General features: G+C 43.0%; 1 protein-coding gene across 1 annotated transcript in view; it reads left to right on the top strand.

Moving 5' to 3' along the window:
• Positions 1-11,570, top strand: part of pudp (pseudouridine 5'-phosphatase) — a 152,369-nt gene extending 140,799 nt beyond the window's left edge. The window contains exon 5 of the transcript XR_012098779.1: positions 11,451-11,570. The gene's annotated coding sequence lies outside the window, so the exon portion shown is untranslated. The remainder of the gene's footprint in view (positions 1-11,450) is intronic.
• The last annotated feature ends 4,982 nt before the right edge of the window (positions 11,571-16,552 follow it).

Below are 16,552 nucleotides of genomic sequence, written 5' to 3'. Positions count from 1 at the left end.
CTGAGGAAGTAGAACTTCTTGTTTGGCTGTGGCATCAATGTGTTTGGATCAGAAAGGAGTACTGGTGGTGTTCATTCTGAGGAACTGAACGCTCTCAACTGTCTTGATCTCAGCACGTTATTGAATGGCTCACTGAACTGCAGTGCTGCGATTCGGTTGCTCACCTTTTCTACAGTCCCCACCCACATTCTCACTGGCGGTAACATTCTCAATTCTGTCAGGTAAACTCAAGGCACGAGATTCCTCCAGCACCATATCTTGAATCTCACTACCTCCCTCATTTGCAGTCGCACCCTCTGGTTCCTAGCCACAGACTGAATTTGAAGTAGTTAATCAAATGAGTGTGATTGCCTCCTGAAACACAGTGTCCAGGTAACTCTCCCTCTTCCTGATGCATTGCAGTGTTTGAAGCCCTGATTCCAGCTCATCAGCTTTGAGCCCAAGTTCCTCGAGCAACCGACACTTGCTGCAGATGTGGTCATCAGGAATCACTGTGGGGTCAACCAGCTCCCACATCATGCAGCTACAACACATCACCTGATCTTGCATCCCTTCTGTATTAATTTAGTAGCAGTTTGGTATACGTTTAGTTAACTACAGTAAAAAAAACCCTTACTGGTCCTTACCTGCTAATCACCTGTACTTCTGTGCTGAAGCCTCTTGAACCAAAGCCTCAGACCAAAAAGACCCGGCTGGAAACCTCAGTTTTCATGCTGATTGAGCGATCAGGTGCTTTGCTGTCTCCAAGGGTTCCATGAGGTTTCGAGGGAAGTGTACTGCCTGGAGGCCAAGAAGCCTGGAGATGGAGCATGAGCCCATGATTGACTCCATTTCTTGCCAATCTCGCCAATTAAGTCATCGAGGCGAGAGTGGAAGGTGGGTGGGTGTTCAGCGCCATCTAATAGCCTCTCGCTTGCTGCTGCCGGAGGAAGGCGTCTGCGTGTGACTGTCTCTCTCTCTCTCTCCCTCTAACCCAGTGCTCCAGAGGAAGGTCCCAGCGTATGAATGGTATTTCTCTCTCACTCTTGCTCAATGCAGCCGGAGGGTGGTGCCAGAATCTAGGGTCTTGGGCAATGTTTAATCAACAGAGTTTGCTGAACATAGACTCTGTCGTTCATGTTATGACATGTTTCTGGTTTCTGGTGACTCCTGTTGTTGCTATTTTGTGCAATTTTGATCGGGGCGGAGAGGCTCTGTGGCCTGAAGTCAACAGACGACAGAGAGGCAGCAAGATTGAACCGAGCCGAGCTAAATATACCTGGACTGTTTTGATGATTTATGGTTTGGTGTTTTATATTGTGTTTTTCACTCCTTTGTTTTCCTGTTTGCGCGGTTTGTTCTTTTTTCGAGCGTTGGGATTTTGATGTTTTTCTTTGAACAGGTTCCACGGTGTTTGTTGTTTCGTGGCTGTCAGTGGGGAAGACAAATCTCAGGGTTGTAGACTGCATACACACTTTCAATCTTTGAATCTTTAAGAACCTCTTGAACTCCTCCATAGCGTTTGCCTCCATCACCACACCCGGCAGTGCGTATTTTCTGTAAGACGCTTGGTTCACACACAATGCCAAATTAAACTAAGCCCCTTCAGATCCACACTCTGCGGCCTCTTTATTAGGTATTCTCTAATAAAGTGGCCTTTGAGTGTATGTTCATGGTCTTCTGCTGCTGTATTCTATCCACTTCAAGGTTCAACGTGTTGTCCATTCAGAGGGGTTCTTCTGCACACTGCTGTTGAAATATGTGGTCATTTGCCTTCCAGTCAGTTTAAACCGATCTGACAATCATCCTCTAACCTCTCTCATTAACAAGGTGTTTTCACCCACAGAACTGCTCCTCACTGGATGCTCTTCGTTTTTCGCACCGTCCTCTGTAAATTCCAGAAAATGCTGTGTGTGAAAATCCCAGGAGATTAGTATCTCTGAGATACTCGAACCACCAACAATCATTCCACAGTCAGTCATTTAGATCACATTTCTGCCTCCCATTCTGATGATTGGTTTGAACAACAACTGAAACTCTTCACCATGCTCTTATGCATTGAGTTGCTGTCACATGATTGGCTGATTAGATATTTGCATTAACAAGCAGGTATACTGGTGTACCTAATAGAGAGGCTACTGCGTGTATATTTCTTCATTTCCTGAATAGACCCGTGTCTGTCAAAATGACTCTTAAATGCCACTATGGTATTATTTCCACCACGACCCGTGGCAGACCATTGCAGGTACTTATCAATCTCTGAGTAAAAACCTGGCCTAAACATCTCCTTTAAACTTTGACAAATTACAATTGGATTTTATAATACCATGTACCAAACTTCAGTGAAAAAACATCACACAGCTCAGTTCATTACAACTATGCATGGACTAAAAGGCAAGTAGTTCTTTAATAACTAGTTTAATTATTTTTACACAACATTGTGGGCCGCAGGGACTGTTCTGTGATGTACTCGTTATTTAGTACAAATCGAAGCAAGCGGCTGAGAGTAAAGGAGTAAAGGAATCTCGGAGAGAAGTCATTTTATTTTTACACTGCTCGGGGAAAAGGGGCTAGACTGCGCAGGCGCGTGACGTAGAGTGCCAAAGGTTTTAAAAAAAAGACCAACATACAGCGTAGTGAGAGGGAGCAGAGTGGGACAGCTTTGGTTCAACAGGCTTCGGCGTGAACGGGCAGAGGCGAGGGTAGGTTCCGGTAAGTTTTGTTTTGTTTGTTTAGAGTAGAGAGAATGCCAGGCAGGATGTTGGAATGCTCCTCTTGCAGGATGTGGGAAGTCAGGGAGACCTCCAGTGTCCCTGACAACGACACCTGCAAGAAGTGCATCTAGCTGCAGCTCCTAACAAACCGTGTTAGGGAACTGGAGCAGGAACTGAATGACATCCGGATCATTTGGGAGAATGAGGAGTTTATAGATAGTAGTTACAGGGAGGTAGCTACGCCAAAGGAGCAGGGCACAGGTAATTGGGTTACTGTCAAGCGAGGGAAGGGGAAAGAGCAGGCAGAAGAGGGTTCCCCGTGGCTATTCCCCTCAACAACAAGTATACCAGTGCAGAAGGGAAGAGGGAAGAAGAGGAGAGTGGTAGTGATAGAGGACTCGATAGTTAGAGGTACAGACAAGAGGTTCTGTGGTTGTGTCAGAGACTCCCGGATGGTTTGTTGCCTCCCGTGTGCCAGGGACAGGGATGTCTCTGATCGCGTGCACAGCATTCTGAAGTGGGAGGGTGATCAGCCAGATGTCATGGTACACATCGGTACCAATGGTGTAGGAAGAAAGAGTGAGGAGGTCCTGAAGAATGAGTATAGAGAGCTTGGTAGGAAGTTAGAAAGCAGGACCTCGAGGGTGGTAATCTCAGGATTGCTACCTGTGCCACGTGCGAGTGAGGGTAAGAATAGGATGCTCTGGCAGATGAACACGTGGCTGACAAACTGGTGTAGGGGGCAGGGTTTCAGATTTAAAGATCATTGGGACCTCTTCTGGGGCAGGTGGGACCTGTACAAGAGAGATGGGTTACACCTGAACTACAAGGGGACCAATATCCTTGCAGGGAGGTTTGTTAGTGTTATTGGTGAGGGTTACCCACTAGATCTGCAGGGGGTTGGGAACCAGAGTGCCAGAGCAGATAGTGGAGCAGGGGTGAAAATAAATGATGTTAAAAGTTCATGCAAATTCACAAATAGAAGGGTTGTGTGTGGTGGTAATAATCTTCTGAGGTGTGTCTATTTCAATGCGAGGAGTATTGTGGGGAAGGCTGATGAGCTGCGGGCATGGATTGACACATGAAATTACAACATTATAGGGCAGGACTGGCAGCTTAATGTTCCAGGGTTCCGATGTTTCAGATGTGATAGAGGCAGAGGGATGAAGGGTTGGGGGGGGTGGGGGGGGGCGGGGGTGGTGACATTGCTAGTCGGGAAATTGTTACAGCAGTGCACAGGCAGGACAGATTAGAGGACTTGTCTACCAAGGCCATATGGGTGGAGCTGAGAAACAGGAAAGGCATGGCCACATTAATGGGGTTGTATTATAGACCACTCAATAGTCAGCGAGAATTGGAGGAGCAAATCTGCAGAGAGATAGCAGACAACTGCAGGAAACATAAAGTTGTGACAGTAGGGGATTTTAATTTTCCACACATTGATTGGGACTCCCATACTGTTAAAGGTCTAGATGGGTTAGAGTTTGTAAAACGTGTTCAGGGAAGTTTTCTAGATCAATGTATAGAGGTACCAACTAGAGAGGATGCAATATTAGATCTCCTATTAGGAAATGAGTTAGGGCAGGTGACGGAAGTGTGTGTAGGGAAACACTTTGGTTCCAGTGATCATAACACCATTAGTTTCAACTTGATCATGGATAAAGATAGATCTAGTCCTCGGATTGAGGTTCTAAACTGGAAAAAGACCAAATATGAAGAAATGAGAAAGCATCTAAAAAGCATGGATTGAGACAGATTGTTCTCTGGCAAGGATGTGGTTGGTAAGTGGGAGGCCTTCAAAGGAGAAATTTTGAGAGTGCAGAGTTTGTATGTTCCTGTCAGGATTAAAGGCAAAGTGAATAAGAATAAGGAACCTTGGTTCTTAAGGGATATTGGAACGCTGATAAAGAAGAAGAGAGAGATGTATGACATGTATAGGAAACAGGTAGCAAATAAGGTGCTTGAGGAGTATAAAAAGTGCAGAAAACTACTTACGAAAGAAATCAGGAAGGCTAAAAGAAGACATGAGATTGCTTTGGCAATCAAGGTGGATAATCCAAAGAGCTTTTACAGGTATATTAAGAGCAAAAGGATAGTAATGGATAAAATTGGTCCTCTTGAAGATCGGAGTGGTCGGCTATGTATGGAACCAAAACAAAATGGGTTTTCTGCATCTGTATTTACTAAGGAAACTGGTATGGAGTCAATGGAAATAAGGCAAACAAGTAGTGAGGTCATGGAACCTATACAGATTGAAGAGGAGGAGGTGCTTGTTGTCTTGAGGCAAATCAGAGTAGATAGATCCCTAGGACCTGACAGGGTATTTCCTCGGACCTTGAAGGAGACTAGGGTTGAAATTGCAGGGGCCCTGGCAGATATATTTTAAATGTCAGTATCTGTGGCTGAGGTGCTGGAGGATTGGAGGAAAGTTCATGTTGTTCCGTTGTTTAAAAAAGGCTCTAAAAATAATCTGGGAAATTATAGGCCGGTAAGTTTGATGTCGGTAGTAGGTAAATTATTGGAAGGAGTACTAAGAGATAGGATCTACAAGAATTTGGATAGACAGGGACTTATTAGGGAGAGTCAACATGGCTTTGTGCGTGGTAGGTCATGTTTAACCAATCTATTAGAGCTTTTTGAGGAGGTTACCAGGAAAGTGGATGAAGGGAAGGCAGTGGATGTTGTCTACATGGACTTCAGTAAGGCCTTTGACAAGTCCCGCATGGGAGGTTAGTTAGGAAGATTCAGTTGCTAGTTAGTAAATTGGATTAGAGGTAGTAATGGTAGTGAGGCCAGAGAGTGGTAGTGGAGGATTGCTTCTGAGTGGAGGCCTGTGACTAGTGGTGTGCCACAGGGATCAGTGCTGGGTCCATTGTTATTTGTCATCTATATCAATGATTTGGATGATAATGTGGTAAATTGGATCAGCAAATTTGCTGATGATACAAAGATTGAAGGTGTACTGGACACTGAGGAAGGTTTTAAAGCTTGCAGAGGGATCTAGACCAGCTGGAAAAATGGGCTGAAAAATGGCAGGTGGAGTTTAATACAGACAAGTGTGAAGTATTGCACTTTGGAAGGAAAAACCAAGGTAGAACATACAAGGTAAATGGTAGGGCACTGAGGAGTGCAGTAGAACAGAGGGATCTGGGAATACAGATACAAAATTCTCTAAAAGTGGCGTCACAGGTAGATAGGTTAGTAAAGAGAGCTTTTGGTACATTGGCCTTTATAAATCTAAGTATTGAGTATAAGAGTTGGAATGTTATGGTGAGGTTGTTTAAGACATTGGTGAGGCCGAATTTGGAGTATTGTGTGCAGTTTTGGTCACCAAATTACAGGAAGGATATTACTAAGGTTGAAAGAGTGCAGAGAAGGTTTACAAGGATGTTGCCGGGACTTGAGAAACTGAGTTACAGAGAAAGGTTGAATAGATTAGGACTTTATTCCCTGGAGCGTAGAAGAACGAGGAGAGATTTGATAGAGGTATATAAAATGATGATAGGTACAGATAGAGTGAATGCAAGCAGGCTTTTTCCACTGAGGCTAAGGGAGAAAAAATCCAGAGGACATGGATTAAGCGTGAAGGGGGAAAAGTTTAAGGGGAACATTGGGGGGGCTTCTTCACACAGAGAGTGGTGGGAGTGTGGAATGAACTGTCTGATGAAGTGGTAAATGTGGGCTCACTTTTAACGTTTAAGAAAGACTTGGACAAGTACATGGATGAGAGGTGTATGGAGGGATATGGGCCAGGTGCAGGTCAGTGGGACTAGGCAGAAAAATGGTTCAGCACAGCCAAGAAAGCCCAAAAGGCGTTTCTGTGCTGTAATGTTCTATGGTTCTAATCACTAGTTTAATCTGTTTTACACAACACTGTGGGTCACAGGGACTGTTCTTGTGTTGTCCTCGTTGTTTAATGACTCGTTTAATCTGTTTCACACATTGTGGGTGGTAACAAATGTTCTGTGTTGTGTTAGTTGTTTAAAGACCAGTTTAATCAGTTTCACACAACACTGGGTCACAGGGACTGTTCTGTATTGTAGTAAATTCTGATTATTTTTAGAAAATGCCAGGAAACCCAGATTCAAAAGCAGAGCAGTGGAGATGAATTAGCTGTGAATGATACCTTTAATAATAGACTTCAAAATAACAAGCCACTAAGGGTCAAAAAATCAAGAGGGAACAGATACTAAAGACTACAGGCAACAGAGGAGCAACTGGGGTTGAGGTCGGCTGACACATCTGCGGCTAACAAGAGAAGTCAAAGCCAAGATAAAAGCCAAAGAGAGGGCATATTTAGAGCAAAAATTAATGGGAAGTTAGAGGATTGGGAAGCTTTTACAAAACAACGGAAGGCAAGTAAAAAACTCATTAAGAAGGTAAAGATGGAATATGAAAGTAAGCTAGCCAATAATGTTAAAGAACATACCAAAAGTTTCTTCAGATATGTAAAGTGCAGGCAAGAGAGAGGCAGAAGAAAGGAAACTGTAGGCCAGTTAGTCTAACCTGAGTAGTTGGGAAGATGTTGAAAGTCGATTATTAAGGATGATGTTTCAGGGTACTTGGAGGCACATGATTAAATAGGCCGTATCAGCATGGTTTACTCAAGGAAAAATCTTGCCTGGCAAAGCTGTAGGAATTATTTGAAGAAATAACAAGGAGGATTGAGAGTGGAGAATTGGTTGATGTTGTGTACTTGGATTTTCAGAAGGCCATTGACAAGGTGCCACACATGAGGCAGCTTAATGAGATAGGGGCCCATGGTATTACAGGAAAGATTCTAGCATGGATAAAGGAGTGGTTGAATGGCAGGAGGCAAAGAGTGAGAATAAATGGAGCCTTTTCTGGCTGGCTGCCGGTGACTAGTGGTGTTCCACAGGGGTCTATGTTGGAACTGATTTTTTAAAAATTAAATGCAAATGATTTGGATGATGGAATTGATGGCTTTGTTGTGAAGTTTGAAGATGATCTGAAGATTGGTGGACAGGGAGGTAGTTTTGAGGAAATAGAGAGGATACAGAAGGACTTAGTAGAATGGGCAAAGAAATGGCAGATGGAATATAGTGTCGGGAAGTGTATGGTCATGCACTTTGATAGAAGAAATGAAAGGGTTGACTATTTTATTAATGGAGTGAAAACACAAAAAAACTGAGGTGCAAAGGGACTTGGGAGTCTAAGTGCAGGATTCCCTAAAAGTTAAATTACAGATTGAGTCTGTGGTGAGGAAGGCAAATGCAATGTTAGTATTCATTTCAAGAGGACTAGAATATAAAGGCAGGGATCTAATGTTGAGACTTTATAAAGCACTGGTGAGGCCTCGCTGGAAATTTGTAAGCAGTTTTTGGCTCCTTACCTCAGGACGAGAGTGCTGAAGCTGGACAGGGTTCAAAGGAGGTTCACTAAAATGATTCCAGGATTGAGTGGCTTGTCATATGAAGAGTGTTTGATGGCTCTGGGCCTGTATTCACTGGAACTCAGAAGAATGAGGGGTGACCTCAATGAAACCTATCGAATGTTTTCTATGGTGGGAGGGTCTAAGACCAGAGGACACAGCCTCAGATTAAAGTGGCTTTATTAGAAATTCAGATTAGATTAGAATTTCTTTAGCCAAAGTGGATTGAATTTGTGGAATTCACTGCCACAAACAGCGGTGGAGGCTGTTTTTACACATAATTAGGGCAGGGGTTGATAGATTCTTGATTGGTCAGGGCATGATGGGAAATGGGGAGAAGGCAAGAGGTTGGGACTGAATGAAAAATTGGATCAGCTGTGACGAAATGGCTGAGCAGGCTCGATGGACCAAATGGCCTAACTCTTATGGCAAAAACCCCACCAAATCAAAACGCTGTCCTGCTCACATGGTACAACTGAATTTTAAATTGAAAGATGGCAGTGCTGTCAGAATTCAGAAGTCAGAACCACAATCACAATAAAAGTCGGCAGGGATATGTTTCAAAATAAAGGCCTGAACTCTTCCTGCCTGATATCTGTAAAGGTGTCACCAACGGTTGCTTGGTCTTTGGCTGTTGAACCAAAGGGGCAACTTCACTCAACGTCACGTGTCATCAGTCAAATGTTTTCAGAACCTAGCGACTCACTTTCATGGTTTCATCATCTCATGTTCCCAATATTTATTTATTATTATTATTGTTATTTCTTTCCTTTTGGATTTGCACAATTTGTTGTTTATTGCACACTGGTTGAATGGCCAGGTTGGGGTGGCCTGTCATTGACTCTATTATGGTTATTATTCTATTGTGTATTTGAGTATGCTCACAAGAAAATGAATCTCACGTTTTTATGTGGTGACATGTATGTACTTTGATAATAAATTTACTTTGAATGTTGAGCTTTAAGTTGAACCATTGACCCACAGGACTTTGAACTTTATGAAAAATACACTGTGCTGACACTCCCTCCATTCGTTGCTATCTGATCAGACAGATCTTCTCCTACATGCCTTTTGCTTCTTGATATCTGCCCAGTTGTCTTTTCACTTCTGGTACCAATTCCATTAGTCTTTGGAGATTTTCTACTATACCCCGGATTTGCCCTATGGTTTTACCTAGCAATTGAGTATTGGCTAGAGTCCGTTGTCTGCCACGTCTACCTCAGGAGGTGAGTTACTCTGATACCGATGCTTTGCAAGAGACCACTTTGAGACTGTGTAGTGGAGCTTGCCTTTTCTTTTAGGTTAACATGGTTTGTGCAGGGGCTGAACAGTGAATGTCTCCTATTTTCCAGAACACTTGTCTTAAAGCTGTCAGCAGTAGGCCTGCGGATGTTCCCTAAAGCACATACAGTACTGTGTAAAAGTTTTAGGCACATATATACAGTACAGCTAGGGTGCTAAGACTTCTGCACAGTACTGTTTGTCAACGTGGAGCGGAGAGCAAGTTTGTAAATCTGGCGGGAGCAAAGGAGGTTGAGAAAGGTGAGGATGGAGGGAGAGGGAGGGGTGTGGGACAGGTGACAGAGATGGTGTACCAGGGGTGGGAGGGTGGAGCCAGTGCAGTCCCGAGACACCAGGCAAGATCACTTGATTCCAAACAATTGGTTTATCAATCATTACAGAATGTCTGTCTGGTGCTTCCCGCTCCCTCCCCTCTCTCTTCCTCTTTTCCCAAACATAATTCCCCTGTCCCTGCCCCCTGCCCACTCTCAATTCACGATAGAGACCCAAATCAGAATCAAGTTTGTCATCACTCACACATGTTATGAAATTTGTTTTTTTTTGTGGCAGCAGTGCAGTTCAACACATAAAATTACTACAATACTTCGCAAAAATCTTAGGCACTCTAGCCATATGTATGTGCTTAAGATTTTTGCACAGTACTGCATTGCCAACAAAGACCCATCCTAAATGTCTGAATTTTCTGTTTGGCTGTGTGAAGCGATCAATCGATGATTCCCATGGACTGCTTTCTCCTTTCAGTGATGAATGGTCGCTGCTCTCTGTATATTATTTCTGATGTCAAGGATGTCAGGTTAAAATCTTTCTCAGTATTACTGTACCTAAATCCCACAGAACCTCCCTTCTATTGACCTTTGAGGCAGCTCTCAAGGCCTCCCTTGAGAGTCATATAAATCTTTCATTTCTTACGATGTAAACATGGCCTGGATCTTCTTTCACCATCCATTGCTGTGCAGAGGAATCTCAGGCGATGATGCAGTATTTATTTACAGCATTGAGCAGAGTCAAGGGGCGTAATCCTTTAGGGAGAACCTTTGCAAAATTGAAATCCTGTGCTTAATAATGCGAGGGATGGCAGCAACAGTCGATGCAATATTTCCAGCTCTACACAGAACTGGAATCTACATTGGGTGGGGAGGGGGGGATAGGTAGGTAAAGAGCGGTTGGCTCGATCGCTAGTTTCCAGTAACCTCACCACAGTCCTCCACGTGTCAAGGACATAGGAGCCAAATTAGGTCATTCGGCCCATCGAGTCTGCTCTACCATTTCATCACAGCTGATTTATTATTCCTCTCAACCCCATTCTCCTGCTCTCCCCATAGCCTTTGATGCCCTTACTAATCAAGAACCTATCAACCTCCACTTTAAATATACCCAATGGTTTGGCCTCTACAGTTGTCTATGGCAATAAGTTTCCCAGGTTCTCCTGCCTCTGGCTAAAGAAATTCCTCTTTATTTCTGTTCTAAAGGTATGTGCCTCTATTCTGAGGCTGTGTCTTCTTGCTCTATACTGCCCCACTGTAGGAAACATCCTCTTCACGTCTGTTCTATAATAGGCCGTTCAATATTCGATAGGTTTCAATGAGATCCCCAGCTATGTCTAGTAGCTCCATGTCTAGTGCCTCTGTGATCAAGTAGAGTTAAGAAGACAGAGAGCACAGCGAAGGGAGGGGATGTGACAAAGTTTGTAGATGACATAAAGTTAGATGAAGGAGCAGATAGTGTTGAGGAATTAGGGAGTTTGCAGAAGGAGCTAGATAGATTAGGAGAATGACCGGAGAATTGTCAGAGAGAATATAGTGGAGGGAAGTATATGGTGATGCACTGGGGTAGAAGGAATAAAGGCATAAATTATTTTTAAAGCAGAGCAAATTTTGAAATTGGAAGTGCATAAGGACTTGATTCCTCACGCAGGATTCCCTAAAGGTTAACTTGCCGGATGAGTCAGTGATGAGGAAGGCAAATGCCGCCAGAGGTTTTTGCCGACCTGAGTGATTTCTTACAGTTTGTCCACAAAACAGTTAAATTTCTTCTCTTTTTATGTCTCTTTTTCCCTTTTCAAGGTGCCTGGGGTACTGTTGGAGCCTGTCGTCTACAGCCGCACTCAAACTACCTCCTTCACGGGCAGTGGGTTCTCACCCTTGGAACTCGCCCAGGGGCTTGTGCTCTGGGATCTTCGGGTGTGGAGCTTCGGGACGTGGCCCTGTGGGTGATCTGATTGCTTGCCAGTGTTGCTGACTGAACCGTTGCAGGAGATTGGAACATCGAGACGGCAGTGTACCGTGCTGTCGAAAGGAAGCCCTCAAGTTGGAGGGAAGGGTGAAGGTCGATGCTTCTGCTGCTGCTTGCACGTGGGTGCAGGGGGCTTTGGGTTTCTCACGTCTTCTGTCATTTATTCTTCGGGGTTTTTTCTTCTGTTTTGTGGATGTCTGTGAAGAGTAAGAATTTCAGGTTGTGGACTGTACACATTCCCTGACATTAAATTGAACCATTGAACCAAATGCAATGTTAGCATTCATTTTGAGGGGACTAGAAAATAAAAGCAAGGGTGTAATGCTGAAGTTTTATAAGGCCTTGGTCAGACTACGCTTGGAGTATTGTGAGCAGTTTTGGGCCCTGTGCCTAAGAAGGGACGTGTTGGCATAGGAGAGGGTCCAGAGGATTTTACGAGAATGATCCCAGGAATGAAAGGGTTAATGTACGAGGAGCAGTTGATGGTACATGGAGCTTAGGAAAATAGAGGGCTATGGGTTACCCTAGGTAGTTTCTAAAGTAAGTACATGTTCAGCACAGCTTTGTGGGCCGAAGGGCCTGTATTGTGCAGTAGGGTTTCTATGTTTCTAAGGTGGCTCTGGGCCTGTACTTGCTGGAGTTTAGAAGAGTGTGGGGAGGGGTGGCAGAATCTCATTGAAACCTATTGAATATTAAAAGGCCTAAATAGTGTACGTATCCCATCCAGAGTGACAATTATTTCATGGAGAGGGTATTTCCTATAATGGGGAAGTCTATGACCATAGGACACAGCATCAGAATACAAGGAGATCCTTTTAGAACAGAGATGACGAGGATTTTTTTAGCCAGAGAGTGGTGAATCTGTGGAATTCATTGCTACAGACAGCAGTAGAGGCCAAGTCATTGGGTATAGTTAAAGCAGAGGTTGATAGGTTCCTGATTAGTAAAGGTGGTGAAAGTTATGGGGAAAAGGCAGGAGAATGGAGTAGAGAGGGATAATAAATCAGTCATAATCAAATGGTGGAGCAGATGTGATGGGCTGAATGGCCTGATACTTCTCTTGTGTCTTAAGGTTTTAGAGTCTTATGGTTTTATGTCTCTCAAAATTTATAAATTTCTACCAGATCTCTGCATAGCCTTTCCTGCTCCAGGGAAAAGAATCCAGGCTTATCAAACCTGTTCTTATAGCTCATACAATCTAATCCAGGCGGCATGTTGCCAAACCTCTCTGCTCCCTCTCCATGGTCTCCGAATCCTTCCAGAACTGCTCATCTTTGGACCATGAATTACAATCATCACTAATCTCAGTTACCAAGCCACGATCACATTGCATTTAGTGGAGGCTTGCTGTGAGCAAATTGGTCGATGTGTCCTCAACCTTGCAAATGAATCCTGCTCTAAGGACTTCATTGTCTCAAGATTCAATGTTGTTTAATGTCACTTCCAATACACAAGTGTAAAGGAGAACAAAATAATTGTTACTCTGGATCCGATGCAGCACAAAAATACACAATAAGATAAAGAACACAATAATTTAAAAAACTCAGTAAATATTAATACATCAGATAGCTTATATACATAGATTGATTGTATGTCCATAAAGAGACACTTGGCATTTTATGTACAGACACTCCTGTGCCAAGTGTCACTTTATGGACATAGAATCAATCTATGTACAAATGTATATAAGCAATCTTATGTATTAATATTTATTGAGCTTTTAAAATTGTGTTCTTTATCTTATTGTCTTTTTGTTTTGTGCTGTATCCCATCCAGAGTGACAGTTATTTCGTTCTCCTTTGCACTTGTGCACGTAAAGTGACAGACAGGAAAGGACAGAGCAGTGGTGGTGGTGGGGGGGGGGGGTGGTGGTTGTGGAGGGGGGAATGAGAATATTTAGAAGCTGGATATTTCAGGCCTCCTGTCAGAGCCTCTCTTGGTGCAGGTTTATCTGGGACACGGGGAACTGTGCAGCCCCATGGACCGCGAAGGAGCTCTGAAGCTTGGCACAATGAATATGTCCATTATACACTCCGACTTCCTCCAGAGAACTTACAGTTGAAACGTATTTGTAGATTTATTCTAACAAGGGAGCTTGTTCTGTTTTATTACAGAATGGAGAGAAATATCTGGATGTGCATTGTTTTCATTGGTTATACATGTTGTGAGCATGTGTTTATGTATGTTCATGTGTGTACATGTGATGTTGTGATTTTGCTGTATGTGCCTTTGTGTATATTGTTTGTACGTTCATATTCTGTGTATTTCTTTTAGTTTTATGTGTGCATTTTGTGTAAATGTTAATGTGTATTTTAGTATTTGCATGTGTGTCAATGTGTGCTTTTGCTGTATACGTTATGCATGGGTGTATGTGTGTCTCCTCTTTATGTTTGTGTGTACATGTTAGTAAATGACTTTGTGTGTGCCTGTGTGCGTAGGAGTGTGTGTGAGTGTGTTTGCATATTTTGTTCTGTGTATGTGCTAATGGAAGTGGAGTGCAGGATTAACAATAATCCTCCAGGGGAAGAGTCCTGCAATTCCTGTCCTATCAGGTTCCATCATCTGCAATTCCTTGTCTCCCGCCATCACCTCGCAGCCTTTCTCTTCCCTCCTCCATCTGCCAATCAACCTCCCCTCACCTGGGCCCACTATCACTTGCCAGCTCTTGTTCCACTCCTGCCCTTCACCTCTTCCTATTGCTTATCTCCCCTCTGCTCATTCAGTGCAGATGGAAGCTCTCTGCCTGAAACGTCAACTGGACATTCCTCTCCGCCGGCACTGTCTGACCCACCGACTCAGGCATCATCTTGTTTCATAGTTGAACAAGCATAAAAAATAGACTTTCGAATTTAAAACAAGTCCAAATAAAGAATTTCCCCATGTTTATGAGTGATTTTTGAAGGCAAGATGCTATTAAATGAAACAAGTCCCTTTAAAAAGTTAAACAAATTTATTTATCTCTCTTATAACATGTAAGCCTATCGGTAACAGTAAATTTTCATCTTAGATCTTTTATGATGTTTTTTAAATAAAAAAAACATTAAATAATTGAAAAGGACTCAGCTTGTATGCATTACTGATTTTGCTTACTTATGACAGTCTCTCTGCTCCTTTTCTGTCCTGCTCTCCTCAATAACTACATTTAAATCTTGCTAATCATTTTGTGTTTAGAAACTCTGTCTTCAGAAATATACTCTCTTTTCTTTGCTGAAGGTGAATAAAAAATCTACTTATGCTAGAAATCTCTGCCAGGAATCTCCAACCTAAAACATTAGCTCCATTTCTCCCCACTGCAGATGCTGACTGACCTGCAGATTATTCCAATATTTTCTATTTCTCTGTAGTGAATGCTTGGGTCTGGGATAGTTTGCTTTTCCTTAATGGGTTCCAACAAAGTAATTTAATTATTCCCATGTTTAGCAGCATTGTTGTTTGCTGACATTGGACATAGGAGGCCATTTGGCCTGTTGAGTCTGTATCAGCTCTCAGAGAAATCTCATTACCCCACAATGTGTTCTCCCCACATTCCCATCAGATCCATGCAACATCCATGCAATCTCTTCTTCATCCTTTCCAAAATATTTACATCCTTCCTAAACACAAGAGGTTCTGCAGATGTTGGAAACACAGAGCACCAAACAGCGAATGCTGGAGGGACTCCAGTCTCGATGAAGGATCTCGGCTTGAAGTGTCTACTGTTTCTACTTCTCCATTACATCTCCTTCCAGTAATAGGGTGAGAAGAATTGCCCATAGTACAACCAATCTGTTGTCTTTTGCACAACGGTTGTTTGTCCATCCTTTTGAGTGTGGTCTTTCACTGATTCGATCACATTTACTAGATTTACTAAGTATGCCCACATGAAAAGGTGTCTCAGGGTTGTATATGTAATTTGATGCATGTCACCCCATATACAAACCTGTACATTGAACTTTAGAAGTTCAAAGTTCAAAGTTAATTTATTCTCAAAGTACATACTACCTTGAGATTCACTTTCATGCGGGCATTTACAGGAAATATAAAGACATATAGTAGACTTTACAATAAAAAGCTATACTTTAACAAAGACTGACAAACAACCAAGGTGCAAAGGAAAACAAACTGCAAATAAAAAAATACCACTGAGATCATGAGTTGTAAAGTTTAGCTTAGCGGAGTTTTATACAGTGGCAATGTGAATTTCTTACTCTTATATTCAATGTCTCAACAACTGAAGGCAAACAATTCTTTACCATCCTATGTGGTTGTGTGGTCACTTTCAAGGAGCTGTGGACTTGGACCTTAAGATCTCTCTGTATACCAATGCTGTTAAAAGTCATTAACTGTACTTTCCCCTTACATTTGACCCCTCAAAGTGCAACAGGAGCATGAGGAGAGATCAGGTTGGGTGAGACTAGAACCAGAGGTCATGTATAGTTAGGGTGCTTAAGACTTTTGTGCAGCACTCTAGTAATTTAGTGCATTGTACTGAACTGCTGCTGCAAAAGACACCCCACAAATTTCATGACGCATGTGAATGATGATAAACCCATTGCAGACCGAGAGTGGGAAGGGGGTAGGGAAAGGGGAATCATGGTGAGGAAAAGAGGAAGGGAGTGGAGAGGGATTGGGAAGCACCAGGCAGACTTTCTGTAATGATCAATAAACCAATTGTTTGGAATCAAATGACCTTGCCTGGTGTCTCAGGGCTGGCTTTGTCTGCAGCCGCACCACCACCCTGGCACTCCGTCTCTGCCGCCTGTCCCACATCCCTCCCACGGCACTCCACCCTCACCATTCCCAGCATCCTCTGCTCCCGCCACTTTAGCAAACTTGCCTTGCACTCTATGTTGTCAAATACAGTACTGTGCAAAAGTCTTTGGCACCCCAGCTATATATATAAGTGTCTAAGACTTTTGCACAGTAATGTATGTGAGAAAAATTAAGCTAATCT

This window comes from Hemitrygon akajei, chromosome 4 (genome assembly GCF_048418815.1).
Source record: "Hemitrygon akajei chromosome 4, sHemAka1.3, whole genome shotgun sequence".
NCBI lineage: Eukaryota > Metazoa > Chordata > Chondrichthyes > Myliobatiformes > Dasyatidae > Hemitrygon > Hemitrygon akajei.
Note: the sequence above shows the minus strand (reverse complement) of the source record. Positions and strands in the feature narration are given on the sequence as shown.